Source organism: Macaca fascicularis, chromosome 19 (assembly GCF_037993035.2).
Source record: "Macaca fascicularis isolate 582-1 chromosome 19, T2T-MFA8v1.1".
Lineage (NCBI taxonomy): Eukaryota > Metazoa > Chordata > Mammalia > Primates > Cercopithecidae > Macaca > Macaca fascicularis.
The window spans coordinates 65,869,439-65,887,204 of NC_088393.1; the positions used below are offsets into that span (position 1 = coordinate 65,869,439).

General features: G+C 47.0%; 1 protein-coding gene across 41 annotated transcripts in view; it reads right to left on the minus strand.

Moving 5' to 3' along the window:
* ZNF329 (zinc finger protein 329) overlaps nucleotides 1–17,672 on the minus strand; it is a 42,364-nt gene extending 24,692 nt beyond the window's left edge. For 13 of the 41 annotated variants that reach the window (XR_012428056.1, XR_012428045.1, XR_012428050.1 and 10 more), the window contains exons 1-2: nucleotides 12,955–12,997; nucleotides 6,011–6,115 (exon numbers count right to left, since the gene is read on the minus strand). The gene's annotated coding sequence lies outside the window, so the exon portion shown is untranslated. Of the gene's footprint in view, nucleotides 1–6,010; nucleotides 6,116–10,514; nucleotides 10,637–12,954; nucleotides 12,998–16,946 lie in introns of those variants that run through there. The other 28 variants (XR_012428055.1, XR_012428047.1, XR_012428057.1 and 25 more) reach the window with 6 other exon arrangements.
* Between the last annotated feature and the right edge of the window lie 94 nt (nucleotides 17,673–17,766).

Sequence of the window (17,766 nt, forward strand, 5' to 3'; positions counted from 1 at the left end):
CTCCCGAACGCATGGCATTAGGAGGTGGGTCTTGTGTGGTGATCATATCATGGAGGTAGGGCCCTCACTATTGGGATCAGTGCACTTAGGAGGCCCCAGAGAGCTCCCTTGCTCCTTCCATCCCATGAGGACGGTTAGAAGGCATCATCTATGAAGCAGAAAGTGAGCAAGGGCACTCACTAGACACTGAATCTTCTAGTGCCTTGATCTTAAGACTTCCCAGCTTCCCGATATGTAAAAAATCAATTTTTGTAGTTCATAAGCTACCCAGTTTATTGTATTTTGTTACAGCAGCCTGAACAGATTAAGACATTGTCAATCGATGAGGGCCTGAGTGCCATCGTGAAGTAACAGATGATCACACGTACACAGGAGAACATCAGGACAGGCTTAAGGAAAATAGTGTAAATTAGGACATTTAATATAAAAATCTCAATTTAATTAGGATTATTTAAAAATATCTATTATTTTTAGCCATACAATGGCAAAAAAAAAAAATTATGATTGTGAATATTATTATATTCACTGGAGTGCAGTGGCAAGATCACAGCTCACTGCGGCCTCACCCTCCTCAGCCCAAGCGACCCTCCCACCTCAGCCTGTCAAGCGGCTGGGACTATAAGTGTGTGCCACCATGCTCAGCTAATTTTTTTTTTTTTTTTTTCCTGTAGAAAGAGGGTCTCACTATGTTGCCCAGGCTAGTCTGGAACTGCTGGCTTCAAGCAGTTCTTCCGCTTAGGCCTCCCAAAGTACTGGGATTACAGGTGTGAGCCACCAACCACACTTGGCCAGTACAAAAATTATGTTGTAAAAAATTCATCTTGATGGTAGCTCACATATTTTGGGGGTTTCCTATTTTCTCCCTCTTCCTCTGACACTCTCCATCACATACACTCTCTGAAGCCCCCAGTATTACTGATTCTTTCCCCAATTTGTCCTCTTCCCTATTGTCATTAGTGGAAGTGATCTCCAATGCTCCCCCGCCCCACCCCACGTCCCCCTGCCCTGCCCTTCCCTTCCCTTCCTTTTTTTTCTGAGACAGAGTTGCACTCTGTTGCAACTGCAGTCGTGTGATCACCGCTCACTACAGCCTCGACCTCTCAGGCGCAGACAATCCTTCCACCTCAACCTCCCAAGTAGCTGGGACTACAGGCATGCACTACCACACCCAGCTAATGTTTTGTTATGTTTTGTAGAGACGGGGCTTTACCATGTTGTCCAGGCTGGTCTCAAACTCCTGGTCTCAACTTAGACACCTGCCTCGGCCTCCCAAAGTGCTGGGATTACAGGCGTGAGCCACTGTGACCGGCTATCTCCAAGAATTTCTACACACCGAATACTGTCCCAGCACACGCAGAGACTTCAGGAGAGAACTGTTTTGTGTGAGAAGTTGCCCCAGTGCTGTTCCAGGTCAGAACACAAGGAGCGACTGACTCATTGCCTGTTGAAAAGACAACCTGTTTGTCTTGCTGCAACCTGCTTAGTACTTAGAACCTGTTTTCACCAAGGTACTGTCTCTCTTCCTTTCCTACTTAATCCACCTGGTCTGCATCCATTTCCCTAACATTCACTGTTTTAGCCGCATCTACTTATTCTTCACTCACTTCATCCAGTTCCACTGGAGACAGTGAATTCTGACTGTTCTATTTCTCTTATTCCAAACATAGTATCCAACAACTAAATGCTTCCTATGTCTTCTGGGGTAGCTATGTCCAAGCATTTAAAAACAGAAACATGAATTTTTAATACAAATGTCTTTTTTTTATTGATTCTTTACACAAACTTAGGGCTTTAGAATTTTAAAAATTATATGGATATTTGATAATACCAGTAAATTAAGAGTGCACTGCAAAACAGATTATAAACAGTGCACATTACATAAAAATTAACTCAAAATGGATCAGCCTAAACATAAAAGCTAAAACTATAAAACTCTTTTTTTCTTTTCTTTTTTGTTTTTTTTCGAGACGGAGTCTCACTCGGTCGCCCAGGCTGGAGTGCAGTGGTGCGATCTCGGCTCACTGCAAGCTCTGCCTCCCGGGTTCACGCCATTCTCCTGCCTCAGCCTCCCGAGTAGCTGGGACTACAGGCACCTGCCACCATGCCTGGCTAATTTTTTGTACTTTTTTTTTTAGTAGAGACGGGGTTTCACTGTGTTAGCCAGGATGGTCTCGATCTCCTGACCTCGTGATCTGCCTGCCTCGGCCTCCCAAAGTGCTGGGATTACAGGCATAAGCCACCACGCCTGGCCCTTTTTTTCTTTCTTAAGAGACAGGGTCTCACTCTTTTGTCCAGCCTGGACTGCAAGGTGCAATCACGGCTCAACACAGCCTCAATCTCATGGGCTCAAGTGATCCTCCCACCTCAGCCTCCTGAGTAGCTGGGACCACAGGTGCACACCATCACACCTAATGTTTTTTTTTTTTTTTTTTTTGAAAAAGAGTCTCACTCTGTCTCAGGTTGGAGTACAGTGGCATGATCTCAGCTCACTGCAACCTCCACCTCCTGGGCTAAAGCGATTCTCTTGCCTCAGCCTCCTAAGTGGCACACACCACCATGCCCAGCTAATTTTTGTATTTTTAGTAGACAGGGTTTCACCATGTTGGCCAGGTTGGTCCCAAACTCCTAACTTCAAGTGATCTGCATGCCTCAGCCTCCCAAAGTGCTGGGATTACAGACATGAGCCACCACACCAAGCCTAAATTTTTTTTTTTTGGTAGAGATGAGGTCTCACTCTATGGGCCAGGCTGGTCTTGAACTCCTGGGCTCAAGCAATCCTCCCACCTCAGCCTTCCAAAGTGCTGGGATTACAGTTGTGAGCTACCACGCCTGGCCTAACACTTTTTTTTTTTTTTTTTTTTTTCCTGAGAGATAGTCTCACTGTGTTGCCCAGACTGAAGTGCAGTGGAGTGATCTCAGTTCACTGCAACCTCCTCCTCCCAGGTTCAAGCGATTCTCCTGACTCAGCCTCCCGAGTAGCTGGGATTACAGGCATGCACCACCACGCCCAGCTAATTTTTGTATTTTCAGTAGAGATGGGGTTTCTGCATGTTGGTGAGGCTAGTCTTGAACTCCTGACCCAAGGTGATCAGCCTGCCTTGGCCTCCCAAAGTGCTGCGATTATAGGCACGAGCCACCGTACCTGGCCTGGCCTAACGCTCTTGGACGGGAGCAGTGGCTCATGCCTGTAATCCCAGCACTTTGGGTGGCTGAGACAGGTGGATCACTTGAGCTCAGGAATTCGAGACCAGCCTGGGTAACACAGTGAAACCCCATCTCTACTAAAAATACAAAAACTAGCCAGACATGGTGGCACGCACCTGTCGTCCCAGCTACTTGGAAGGCTGAGGCAGGAAGATCACTTGAGCCCAGAAGGCAGAGGTTGCAGTAAGCTGAGATCATGCTGCTGCATTCCAGCCTGGGCAACAGAGTAAATATCTGTCTCAAAAAAAAGAAAAAAGAAAAAAGAAAAAAAATTAAATTTAAATTAAAAAAAAAAAAAAACAACTTTGTGGTTCAAAGAATATCACCAAGAAAGTTAAAGGCAACCCACAGATTGGGAGAAAATATTTGCAAATCACATATAGGATAAGGGACTAGTATTCAGAATATAAGTGTCACAATTCGATAATTAAAAAAAACTCAGGCCAGGCGCGGTGGCTCCCGCCTATAATCCTAGCACTTTGGGAGTCCGAGGCAGGCGGATCACGAGGTCAGATCAAGACCATCCTGGCTAACACGGTGAAACCCATCGCTACTAAAAATACAAAAAATTAGCCAGGCATGGTGGCATGCGCCTGTAGTCCCAGCTACTCAGGAGGCTGAGGCAGGAGAATCGCTTGAACCCGAGAGGAGGAGGTTTCAGTGAGCCGAGATCGCACCACTGCTCTCCAGCCTAGGCAACAGAGGGAGACTCTGTCTCAAAAAACAAAAACAAAAAAACCACAAAACTCATTTAATAAATGGACAAAAGGTCTGAATAGACAATATTCAATAAATAAAAATGCTCAATATCATTAACCATCATAGAAATTAAAATCTTTTTTTTTTTTTTGAGACAGAGCCTTGCCCTGTCTCCTAGGCTGGAGTGCAGTGGCACGATCTCAGCTCACTGCAACCTCCACCTTCAGGGCTCAAGCGAGCCTCCTGTCACAGCCTCCTGAGTAGCTAGGACTACAGGCATGTGCCACCACACTTGGCTAATTTTTGTATTTTTTGATAGAGATGGGGTTTTACCATGTTGCCCAGGCTGATCTTGAACTCCTGGGCTCAAGCCAGTCCCCTGCCTTGGCCTCCCAAAGTGCTGGGATTACAGGCATGAGCCACTACATCTGGCCAAAATATAAATCTAAACCACAATAAGATACAACTTCACACCCAGTAAGATAGCTGTAATCAGTTCTACTCCTAGGTAGCTATCCCAAAAGAAATTAAAACATGTACTCTTGGCTGGGCAGTGGCTCATGCTTGTAATCCCAGAACTTCGGGAGGCCAAGGCAGGCAGATTGCTTGAGCCCAGGAGTTCGAGACTAGCCTGGGCAACATGGCGAACCCTCTTCCATACAAAAAATACAAAAATTAGCCAGGCATGGTGATGCACACCTGTAGTCCCAGCTACTCAGGAGGCTGAGGTGGGAGGATCGCTTGAGCCAGAAGCAAAGGCTGCAGCGAGCTGTGGTCGTGCCACTGCACTCTAGCCTGTGTGACAAAGTGAGACTCCATTTCAAAAAAAAAAAAAAAAGTGGAAACAATTAAATGTCCATCAACAGATGAATGGATAAGCAAAATATGTTCTGTCTACACAATGGAATATTCTTTTTTTTTTTTGAGACAAAGTCTCACTCTTTCACATAGGCTGGAGTGCAGCGTGAGCTACCATGCCCGGCAACAATGGAGTATTCTTCACATGCTGGCCAGGCATGGTGGCTCACTCCTGCAATCCCAGAAGTTTGGGAAGCTGAGGTGGGTGGATCATTTGAGGTCAGGAGTTCAAGACCAGCCTGACCAACATGGTGAAACTCTGTCTCTATCTAAAAAATACAAAAAAATTAGCCGGGCATAGGTTGGACAAGGTGGCTCACACCTGTAATTCCAGCACTTTGGGAGGCCTAGAAAATTGGATCACCTGAGGTTGGGAGTTCGAGACCAGCCTGACCAACATGGAGAAACCCCATCTCTACTAAAAATACAAAATTAGCCGGGTATGGTGGCACATGCTTATAATCCCAGCTACTCAGGAGGCTGAGGCAGGAGAATCACTTGAACCAGGAGGCGGAGGTTGCAATGAGTCGAGATTGTGCCATTGGACTCCAGCCTGGGCAACAAGAACAAACTTCCATCTCAAAAAAAAAAAAAAAAAAAAAAATTAGCCAGGTGTGGTGGCCCTCGCCTGTAATCCCAGCTACTGGGGAGGCTGAGGCAGGAGAATTGCTTGAACCTGGGAAGTAGAGTTTGCAGTGAGCCCAGATAGCTCTACTGCACTCCAGCCTGAGTGACAGAGCAAGACTCCATCTCAAAAAAAAAAGATCCATGCTACAACATGAAACATTTTCCTAAGAGTAAGAAGTCACATACAAAAGACCACATATTGTAGGCTATTTACATGAAATGTCCATAATAGGCAAATCTATCAGACAGAAAGTAGATTAGTGATTAGCTAGGGCTGGAAGGGATGGGAAAGATGGGGGAGTAACTGCTAATGGTATGGGTTTTCTTTTTCAGGGGTGATGAAAACACTCGAAGACTGACTGTGGCAATGGATATACAAGTTAGTTAATATAATTAAAAAACCACTGAATTGTACACTTAAAAGTGTAAATTGTACGCTATGTGAATTATATTTCAATAAAGCTATTTAAAAGAGTAACTATGTGTCGAGTCTGTAAGGGTCAGAATCCCTGGTCTAGACCCCATCTGCCATATTTCCGGTATTTTAGGACTTTATGAGGGAAATAACAGTCCTTGCAGGGCTGTGCTGAGTTCATGTAGACTTCCATTCTCTGGCACTCACCTCTGAAAGGCAGAGGGATCCACTCAGGCCAGGTGCGTGGATACTTGACATCGATGGCCGCTGGACATTAGCCATTTACGCCCATCCACACGGCTCCAGCCATCTCTGTGGAACACCCATAATAATGTTTACTTTACTTGTTCACAACTTTTTAACAAAAATAAATCATTTACCAACTTGACTCCCATCCTGATAAAGTCAGTCACGTGATTACAAGTGCGATAGTCTGATTCCATTTTGGATGGTTGCTGACAGCTTTCAAGCCCCCACCCCTTTCTCTTTCTCCCTCTCATCTGGGCATGCTAACAAGAAAGTATGAATGTTTCCTCCTTGGTGCCAGCAGGAAGTTCAAACTATGCAAGCCCCAACCCCAACCCCAATATCTAATCACAAAGAAAGCCCAGCCAAGGCCGGGTGCACTGGCTTACACCTGTAATCCCAGCACTTTGGGAGGTCAAGGCAGGAGAATCGCTTGAGCCTAGGAGTTCAAGGCCAGCTTGGACAATGTAGTGAAACGCCTTTAGCCAGGCGTGATGGTGCATACCTGAAGTCCCAGCTACTTGGGAGTCCAGGAGCTCAAGGCTGCAGTGAGCTGTGATTGTGCCACTGCACTCCAGCCTGGGTGAGACAGCAAGACCTTGTCTCAAAAAAGAGAAAACAAAAACTAACAAAAATTATATAGTATCGGCCAGGCGCAGTGGCTCACGCCTGTAATCCCAGCACTTTGGGAGGCCGAGGCGGGTGAATCACGAGATCGGGAGATCGAGACCGTCCTGGCTAACATGGTGAAACCCTGTCTCTACTGAAAACTTCAAAAAATTAGCTGGGCGCGGTAGTGGGCGCCTGTAGTCCCAGCTACTCGGGAGGCTGAGGCAGGAGAATGGCGTGAACCTGGGCATTGGAGCTTGCAGTGAGCTGAGATCGTGCCACTGCACTCCAGCCTGGGCGACAGAGCGAGACTCCGTCTCAAAAAAAAAAAAAAAAAAAAAAAAATTATGTAGTATCAACTTGAAAAAGTTTACTCAAGACCTCAAAGGGCATTTGAGTAAGTGAGGAGCTAGACCAGGTACACAGATGAAAGGGCCAGGTACTGAAACCAGGACAACTCTCACTAGACCTGTAAAAGCAATGCCTTCCAAGCAAATCTCTGGAATAATTTTACTGAAGCATGACAAAATTCACATTGAAGACGACAGCTCCTGAATATCCATGACAACTCCTTAAAAAACAAAAGGAAGAGAAGAAGAAGAGCTGGGAGTAGTTGTTTTGCCAAAAGTCAACGCTTCTCCTTAAAGTTCCAGTAAGCAAGCAACCCAGTGAAGGTACAGGAAGGACAGAGCCCCAAAAAGACTTGGAGGCATATAATAATTTAGAAGGTGGGAAAGGTGGCCTCACACATTAGCACAAGTAAGTATATCTCTTGCTGTCTTTTCGGACGGAAAAATAATTACAATTCCAAATTCACTCACACTCGCCCACATGCTTATAAGACCTACATAGTATGTGAGAAAAAAATTTTTTTGAATGATTAGAAATATAGAACTAGGCTAGGCGCAGTGGCTCACGCTTATAATCCCAGGACTTTGGGATGCCAAGGCAGGTGGATCACCTGAGGTCAGGAGTTCGAGATCAGCCTGGCCAACACAGTGAAACCCTGCCTCTACTAAAAATACAAAAATTAGCTGGGCATGGGGGCAGGTGCCTGTAATCTCAGCTACTCGGGAGGCTGAGGCAGGAGAATTGCTGGAACCCGGGAGGTGAAGCTTGCAGTGAGCCGAGATTGTGCCACTGCACTCCAGCCCGGGCAACAACAGTGAAATTCCGTCTCAAAAAAAAAAAAAAAGAAAAGAAAAAGAAATATAGAACTACATCTTTGAGTTATCAGAGTAGAAAAATGTTGTTGTTGTTGTTTTGTTTGTTTTTTATCAGATGGAGTCTCGCTGTGGCCCAGGCTGGAGTGCAGCGGTGTGATGACGACTCACTGCAACCTCCACCTCCTGGGTTCAAGTGATTCTCTTGCCTCAGCCTCCTGAGTAGCCAGGACTACATGTACCTGCCACCACATGCAGCTAATTTTATATCTATATCTATATCTATCTACCTATCTATTTTTTTTGAGACAGAGTCTCGTTCTGTAGCTGGGCTGGAGTGCAGTGGCACGATCTCGGCTCACTGCGACCTCCGCCTCCTGGTTTCAAGTGACTCTCGTGCCTCAGCCTCCCAAGTAGTTGGGATTACAGGCATGCGCCACCACACTCAGGTAATTGTTTATATATATATATATATTTTTTTGAGATGGAGTCTCTCTCTGTCACCCAGGCTGGAGTGCAGTGGCCGGATCTCAGCTCACTGCAAGCTCCGCCTCCCGGGTTTACGCCATTCTCCTGCCTCAGCCTCCCGAGTAGCTGGGACTACAGGCACCCACTACCTCGCCCGGCTAGTTTTTTGTATTTTTTAGTAGAGATGGGGTTTCACCATATTAGCCAGGATGGTCTCGATCTCCTGACCTTATGATCCGCCCGTCTCGGCCTCCCAAAGTGCTGGGATTACAGGCTTGAGCCACCGCGCCCGGCAATTGTTTATATTTTTAATAGAGATGGGGCTTCACCAAATTGGCCAGGCTGATCTCGAACTCCTGACCTCAGGAGCCATAGCGCACAGCCAAGAATTTGTTTTGTTGTTTTTTTTTAAAGAGACAGAGTTGGCCGGGCGCGGTGGCTCAAGCCTGTAATCCCAGCACTTTGGGAGGCCGAGACGGGTGGATCACGAGGTCAGGAGATCGAGACCATCCTGGCTAACACGGTGAAACCCCATCTCTACTAAAAAATACAAAAAACTAGCCGGGCGAGGTGGCGGGTGCCTGTAGTCCCAGCTACTCGGGAGGCTGAGGCAGGAGAATGGCGTAAACCCGGGAGGCGGAGCTTGCAGTGAGCTGAGATCTGGCCACTGCACTCCAGCCTGGGCGACAGAGTGAGACTCCGTCTCAAAAAAAAAAAACAAAAAAAAAAACAAGAGACAGAGTCTTGCTTTGATGCCCAGGCTTCAATGCAGTAGCATGATCATGACTCACTGCAATCTTGAACTCCTGGACTCAGCAGCTATGACCATAGGAGTATGCCATCACATCTGGCTGTATTTTACTTTTACCTTACCTTACCTTACTTTACTTTAACTTTTTACTTTATTTTAATTTTTTTGAGACTGAGTCTTGCTCTGTCGCCCAGGCTGGAGTGTTGTGGCACGATCTTGGCTCATTGCAAACCCCGCCTCCTGGGTTCACACCATTCTCCTGCCTCAGCCTCCCTAGTAGCTGGGACTACAGGCGCCCTCCCCCATGTCTGGCTAATTTTTTGTATTTTTAGTAGAGACGGGGTTTCACCATGTTAGCCAGGATGGTCTCGATCTCCCAACCTCGTGATCTGCCCGCCTTGGCCTCCCAAAGTGCTGGGATTACAGGCGTGAGCCACCACGCCCAGCCATTTTTTTTTTTAATGTTTTGCAGAGATTGGGTCTCACTATGTTGCCCAGGCCGGTTTCAAACTCCTGAGCTCAAGTGATCCTCCAGCCTCAGACTCCCAAAGTGCTGGGATTAAGGCATGAGCCACTGCATCAAGCCAAAAAAATTTTTTTTCTTCCCTTTTTTTTTTTTTTTTTTTTTGAGACAGTGTCTCACTCTGTCACCCAGGCTGGAGTGTAGTGGCATGATCTCGGCTCACTGCAACCTCCGCCTCCTGGGTTTAAGCGATTCTCCTGCCTCAGCCTCCCGAATAGCTTGGATTGCATGTGCCTGCCACCACACCCGCCTAATTTTTATATTTTTAGTAGACACGGGGTTTCACCATGTTGGCCAGGCTGGTGTTGAACTCATGACCTCAAGTCATCTGCCTGCCTCAGCTTTGCAAGGTGCTAGGATTATAGGCGTGAGCCACCGCGCCAAGCCAAAGAATTTCTTAAACAACTCATAAAAGTAACAAAACATAAAGAAAAAGATTTGAAACATCTTACTATATCAAAATGAGTAATACATCATGAACATAAAAGAACATTCAAAGTACCATCTCTAGAATGGCTTATCAATTACAGAAGGGAAAAAGTGGAGGATCCCGGCGAGAGCACTTTAACCACATGACAGAAGTCTGATCACCACCAGCCTCACATGCTTCCTGACATGACACACCAAGAAGAACATGATGTCACTCAGACACCATGTGACATCACCCTGCCGAAGATGAGAGTCTGAATTTAATATTGGGAACATCAACTGAACATCAAGTGACAATCTACACAACCACCAGCTGGGTCTTTTAAAAATATATTAATTTCATGAAAAAAAAAAAAAAAAAGAAAGGGGAGTGCCATTCAAGGTTGAGGGAGACTAAAATAACATGACAAGTAAATGTAACACAGGATCCTGGATCAAAAGAAATACCCAAAAAATCATACAAACTATATCAGCTACATACAAACTATATCAGACAAGAGTTCTGTATCGATAATAAAGTACCTGGGGCCAGGCGCAGTGGCTCACTCCTGTAATCCCAGCACTGTGGGAGGCCGAGGTAGGCAGATCATTTGAGGTCAGGAGTTGAAGACCAACCTGGCCAACGTGGCAGAACCCCATGTCTACTAAAAAGACAAATATTAGCTGGGCATAGTGGCACAACGCCTGTAATTCCAGCTACTCGGGAGGCTGAGGCAGGAAAATCACTTGAGCCTGGGAGGTGGAGGTTGCAGTGAGCCAAGATTGCACCACCGGACTCTACCCTGGATGACGGGGTAAGATTCTATCTTTGGCCGGGCGTGGTGGTTCACGCCTGTAATCCCAGCACTTTGGAAGGCTGAGGTGGGCGGATCACGAGGTCAGGAGATCGAGACCATCCTGGCTAAAACAGTGAAATCCCATCTCTACTAAAAATACAAAAAATTAGCTGGGCATGATGGCGGGCGCCTGTAGTTCCGGCTACTCAGGAGGCTGAGGCAGGAGAATGGTGTGAACCCAGGAGACAGGGTTTGCAATGAGCGGAGATCGTGCCATTACACTCCAGCCTGGGCCAGACTCCATCTCAAAAAAAAAAAAAAAAAAAAAGAGAACCCTATGTCAGAGGTGTTTGAACCAAAGCAAACCTCCATCTTAAATGGGGACTGGGTAAAATAAGGCTGAGACCTACTGGGCTGCATTTCCAGACAGTTAAGGCATTCTAGGACACAGGATGAGACAGGAGATTGGCAAAAGATACAGGTCATAATGACCTTGTTGATAAAACAGCTTGCAGTAAAGAAGGCAGCTAAAACCCACCAAAACCAAGACGGCGACGAGAGTGACCTCTAGTCCTGCTCCCGCTAGCACCATGACAGTTTACAAATGTCATAGTAACATCAGAAGTTACCCTACATGGCCTAAAAATTGTAGGCATGAATAATCCACCCCTTGTTTAGCACAGAATCAAGAAATAACCATAAAAATGGGCAACCAGCAGTTCTTGGGGCTGCTCTATCTATAGAGTAGCCATTCTTTTATTCCTTTACTTTCTTAATAAACTTGCTTTCACTTTACTCTGTGGACTCGCCCTGAATTTTCTTTCCCAAGATATAAGAACCCTTTCTTGGGGTATAGCTCCGGTCCCCCTTTCTGGTAACACCTATGCATGTGTTTGAGGCAGGGAGAAGAGAAAGCTGATGTGGCAAAAAGTGTTAATAATTTGAGAATCTGGATGGTTTTACAAGTGTTAAACTATTCCTGCAACTTTTATGCAACTGTGGAACTTTTCAAAATGAAAAGCTGGGTGAAGAGAGAGGGAAACAAGCAGTAGAATAGAGGAAAGTCACTTGCTGTGGGAAAAGAAAAACAGACAAAAGCTGGGTATTCAAAACGTACTTTAACAAGCCCAAGTTCCAACAGCCAAATTTTTTTACTTGGCAAAAAATAAGGGACCTTTTCGGGCTGATGGTAATTTTAATAAAGGTTTAGGTTGCATTTGTCAAAACTCATCAATGGTACAGTGAAGATCTGTGCATTTCACTGAAAGTCAATTTTGGCTCAAAAAATTTTAAAAAGCACTATTGAACTCTAATTCATGGTAAGCATAGTGAGCTGTCTGAGGGAGAAGTATTGTGATATATGCGGCTTACTTTGACATGTTTCCAAAAATAGGTGGATTAATGGATGGCTGAAAGGATGGACAGAAGGAAAGGTAAGGGATACAGTAAATTCAGCAGATGTTAACGGGGTCTTTCACTGCACGAGTCTTTCAGCTTCTCTATCTAAACCAACATTTTCTGTCATAAAATATTGAGACTGGGAGAGTGCACAAAGGAAATAAGCCACTAAACCAAGGAAAAAGACAGCGAAATGGTCACTAAACAGGTGCAAAAATGCGGCCCTCACTGAGAACTGCGGTAAAACATGATTTTGCAATATCAAATGGAAAAACACACAGGTGATCTAACACCTGCGAGACTGAAAGGGGAAGCAGCTCAGCCCCCTGGCTCACGGCCACCAATTCAGCCGGAGGCCGACCCAAGCCTACACTGCCCCTCCCACCAGCCAGTAGAAAAGCGGTAGACTCGGGGGTTACCCCAGGGACGGACCAGGACCCCAGCAGGCGCGGCAAAACTGTCTCTATGGTAGGGCGGGCTAGAGATGCGAGCACGGAACTCACGGGTGACTCTAAGGAAAGAGCGGGGGCGTCCAGACCAGCCCGGGAGCGACCTCGCCCTCAGAGGAGTGACCCCAATCGCCACAGAGCGTCCCCACCCGCCAGGACAACTACGCCCCCGGCCAGACCCTCGCCCTAGCGAGCCCGACATGCCCACTACCCACGTGAAACCCACCCGCGGACGCGACCCTCGCCTCCCCACAAGGACCCGGCGGGCCTCCACCCGCCAAGCCGTCCCCCCGGGGGAAACGAAGCCAGCGCAGGGCTCTGAGATGTGTCGGCACTTACAGTTGGCGGCCGGCGGCAGCCATGTTCGGGCAATGGCGATTGCGCTTGCGCGGCTGCCGGGACACGGATGTGCGCGTGCGCGGAGTCCCCGAGCTTCCCCAGCCCAACGCTGGAGCTGCCGCGGGTACTGGGTTATTAGCCCCGTGGACTTGCCTGGGGGCGGACGCGCAGGAGTTTACTTTCTCCTATGGCCTCCGCTGATTTTTAACCCGATGCTATCATTATTTTGTTATAGAGCCTTCCTTTTACTTACTGCATAATTTCCTAAAATATTTCTATATCTATAACCTTTTTTTTGAGATAATGTTAAAATTCAGAATAAGTACACTCATTATTCATTGGCAATATAATTATTTACTGGGTGCGTGGCTCACGCCTGTAATCCCAGCATTTTGGGAGGACTAATTTGTTAAAATGACTAGATCTAAGAAATGTAAACAAAGCCAGTAACTTTCCTCTGTAGTAACAGCCGGTTGAAAATGAAAACTACACATTGTTTTCATTCTTTCAGTGATTCTCTTAAACTTTAGCATGGGAAAATTGTAAGCCTAAATATTTAGTGGCAGGGAAGAAAGAAATTGTGGTATGAGAAAAGGAGCAATAGGGGGTGGTTAAAACAAACGGACTGGGCTCACCTAAGGTCAGGAGTTCCAGACCAGCCTGGCCAACATGGGGAAACCCCGTCTCCACCAAAAATACAAAAATTATCCAGGCGTGGTGGCAGGCGCCTGTAATCTCAGCTCCTCGCGAGGCTGAGGTAAGAGAATCGCTTGAACCCGGGAGGCAGAGGTTGCAGTGAGCGGAGATCGCACCATCACACTCCAGCCTGGGGGACAAGAGAGACTTCATCTCAAAAGAAAAAAAAAAAAAAGACTAACATATATACAAGATGGACAGTTCTCCAAAAACTGAGTGCAAAAAGTAAACTGTGCACTTATCCACATGATACAATTTACGTGGAAATAAAAGACACAAAATCTCTACGTTATACAGAGATTCATACATAAGTAGTAAAGTAACAATAACATGGACTAGATCGATTGCCCAACCTCAAGAAAGTAGCACCTGAGGGGAGAGAGGGGAAAGAGTTGGGGAAGAGACAAAGTTACACCTGTGATGCTTGATATGAAAAAACAAATCAAAATCTGAAAATCTGACTATATGTTAACACAGGTAAAATCTCGATGATACATGGGTGTCATCTTTATTATTTATATATTATTCTATTACTCTCCAAACCTCTCCGCAGGTTGAAATACTTCACAATTTTGAAATGAAAATTGGAAAAAAAATTGTAATCCAGAATAGTGATTAAATTGTCACTCACAATAGTGATGCTGGGAGCAACTTGGAAATCAATTAGCAAAAGCAATAAAGGATTTTCATGAAGAAAATACAAAAACCTCATTAACAGACCTAAAGTTAAGTTCAGAACACACTGACATATTATTCCTGAATGGAAAGTATTTTTTTAAAATTTCTCCATGAAGGCCTACATATTTTTTTAAAGTATTAAAATATCAGACCGGGCACAGTGGCTCACGCCTGTAATCCTAACACTTTGGGAGGCCAGGCTGGGGGAATCACCTGAGGTCAGGAGTTCAAGATGAGCCTGGCCAACATGGTAAAACCCCATCTCTAAAAATATAAAAATTGGCTGGGCATGGTGGCTCACGCCTGCATTCCTAGCACTCGGTCTCAAAAAAAAAAAAAAAAAAAAAAAAAAGATCTTCACAAAACTACTAAACAAAATTATAGCAGTTCCAATTCAAAGACTCCCCCCGCCGCCCCTGCCAGCTCACAGAACAAAACAACTTAAAGATCATATAAAAAGTCCAACAGTATCTGGTTAAAATAGTCAGAGGCCGGATACGGTGGCTCACGACTATAATCCCAGCACTTTGGGAGGCCGAGGTGGGTAGATCACTTAAGGTCTGGAATTCAAGACCAGCCTAGTGAACATGGTGAAACCCACCTGTACTAAAAATACAAAAATTAGCCAGGTGTGGTGACGGGCACCTGTAATCCTAGCTACTCAAGAGGCTGAGGCAGGAGAATTGCCTGAACCTGGGAGGCGGAGGTTGCAGTGAGCTGAGATCGCACCACTGCACTCCAGCCTGGGTGACAACGCGATACTCTGTCTCCAAAAAAAAAAAAAAGTCAGGCACCCTTTATTAGATACTAAAATGTACCATATTAAGCAGATGGGCTAAAACAGGCACTAAAACACACAAATATCAGAAGAATAGAAGAGTATGAAAGAAGAGATGAGTAAAAGTAATCATCTAGTAATAAAGTTAACAATAAAGCATAACATCATTAATAACAACAAGGGTGTTTTTTCTGTTCAGTGGCAAAGAGAAATCCTTAGTGCTGGCCGGGCGCGGTGGCTCAAGCCTGTAATCCCAGCACTTTGGGAGGCCGAGATGGGCGGATCACGAGGTCAGGAGATCGAGACCATCCTGGCTAACACGGTGAAACCCCGTCTCTACTAAGAAATACAAAAAACTAGCCGGGCGAGGTGGCGGGCGCCTGTAGTCCCAGCTACTCGGGAGGCTGAGGCAGGAGAATGGCGTGAACCCGGGAGGCGGAGCTTGCAGTGAGCTGAGATCCAGCCACTGCACTCCAGCCTGGGCTACAGAGCGAGACTCCGTCTCAAAAAAAAAAAAAGAAATCCTTAGTGCTAAGTATTGTGCTGGCACAAGTGTATATTCTTTTTTGTAGTTTTTGAGACTGGGTCTCACTCTGTCCTCCAGGCTGGAGTGCAGTGACAAGATCTCAGCTCACTGCAACCTCCACCTCCCACGTTCAAGTGATTCTCCTGCCTCAGCCTCCAGAATAGCTGGGATTACAGGCGCACACCACCACACCCAGCTAATTTTGCTATTTTTAGTAGAGACGGGGTTTCACCTTGTTGGCCAGGCTGGTCTCGAACTCCTGACCTCAGGTGATCCACCCACCTCAGCCTCCCAAAGTGTTGGGATGACAGGCGTGAGACACTGCGCCCGGCCACAAGTGTATATTCTTCTAGGTCACAGGTAGGCTATCTTTTTCTGTAAAAAGCACAGTAATAAATATTTTCAGCTTTGCAGACCATAAGGTCTCTGCCATGACTACCCAACTCTGCCAGATAGCAGCCTAGATAATACTAAACAAACGAGTGTGACTGCATTCCAATAAAACTTTACAGAAACAGAAGGCCCACTGAGGCCATTGTTTGCCAATCCTTGTTCAGGAATTATGTGTTTGTTCTTGGGGTAGGAGATTTTCTACATCAAGATAAGCATCCCAGAAGAAGTCATTTACAAAATGACTTTTTTTTTTTTTTTCTTAGGGATGGAGTCTTTGTTGTCTAGGATGTAGTCCAGTGACATGATCATAGCTCACTGCAGCCTTAACCTCATGGGCTCAAGCAATCCTCCCATCTCAACCTCCCCAGTTGCTGGGGCTACAGGTGTACACCACCATGCCTCTAATTTTTTTAGTAGAGATGGGGTCTCACTATTTTACCCAGGCTGCTCTCAAACTCCAGGGCTCAAGTAATCCTCAGCCTCCCAAAGTGCTGGGGTTACAGGCATGAGCCACCTTGTCTGGCCAACATATGTGATCTTTTTCCGTTTTTGGTTTTTTGTTTTTTTTTTTTTGATAGTCTAGCTCTATAGCCCAGGCTGCAGTGCAGTGGCGTGATCTCGGCTCACTGCAGCCTCCAACCTCTGCATCTCCGGTTCAAGCGATTCTCCTGTCTCGGCCTTCCCAGTAGCAGAGATTATAGGCCCGTGCCACCAAGCGTGGCTAATTTTTGTATTTTTAGTAGAGACGGAGTTTCACCATGTTGGCCAGGCTGGTCTTGGACCCCTGAGCTCAGGCAATCCGCCCGCTTGGGCCACCCAAAGTGCTGGGATTACAGGCGTGAGCCATAGTTGTTGCTTCTTTAATGGTGCACTCAAGGCATTTTGTTGCTGGCTCAACACCCCTTTCAGGCCTTCACTGACCTATGCCACACGGCACTTGCGCCCAGGGATAAAGAGCCGGATCAGCTTCTGCTCACCCCAGTCCTCTTGCCAGAAAGGCCCTCTGGCCTTTGTCCAGTTGCTGGACGCTGCCTCTTCTTTCTGGTTGGTCTCCTCCTCCAGGAGGCATTCGCGAACGCCCCAGTGGAGCCACACGGTCCATGCCTCTTCCACTTATTTCCCCAGGGCTCACATTCCACAACTACTAAATCAACACCGACAGACTCATAAGCAGCCCCTTCCTCGTCCTTTTTTTCCCTCCGGAGCTCGGGAACGTCTGCCGGGGATGAGGGGGACTCGCAGACCACCCCCCGCCAGGCGGAGGTTGGGGGCCGTCACCTGGCCAGGTGTCCGGGGACCGGCTCGGGCGGCTGACACCGCAGTCCACGAGAAGCGAGGAGGGTGCTTGGACTGTGGGCAGGATCGCTGGCAGGGGAGGCCCTGCCCGGAAGGCGGGATTTGGGGACGATCCCCATTCCTACCAGCCGCAGACGCGGAGCGCACAGGAGTCGCCGCAGCCCCAGCCCGTGCACCCACAGCGGAGCCGAGGCCGCGACTCCGGGCCTGTTGGCCGGAACCCGCAGCTGTGTCCCGGGCTGTCCAGGTTGCGGCTACCCCTTAGAGCCCCCGCCCCGCACTACTCTGCGGTGGCTTGGAGACTCCGGGTCATCACGCCCCTACGCCAAGGCGGACGCCGGACCCTCCGCTGCACATGCGCGCCCACTGCGGCGCAGTCGCTGCGCATGCGTATGCTTCCACCGCCGCCATCTCCCAGAAAACCCCGCGATGTAGTGCTCCACCG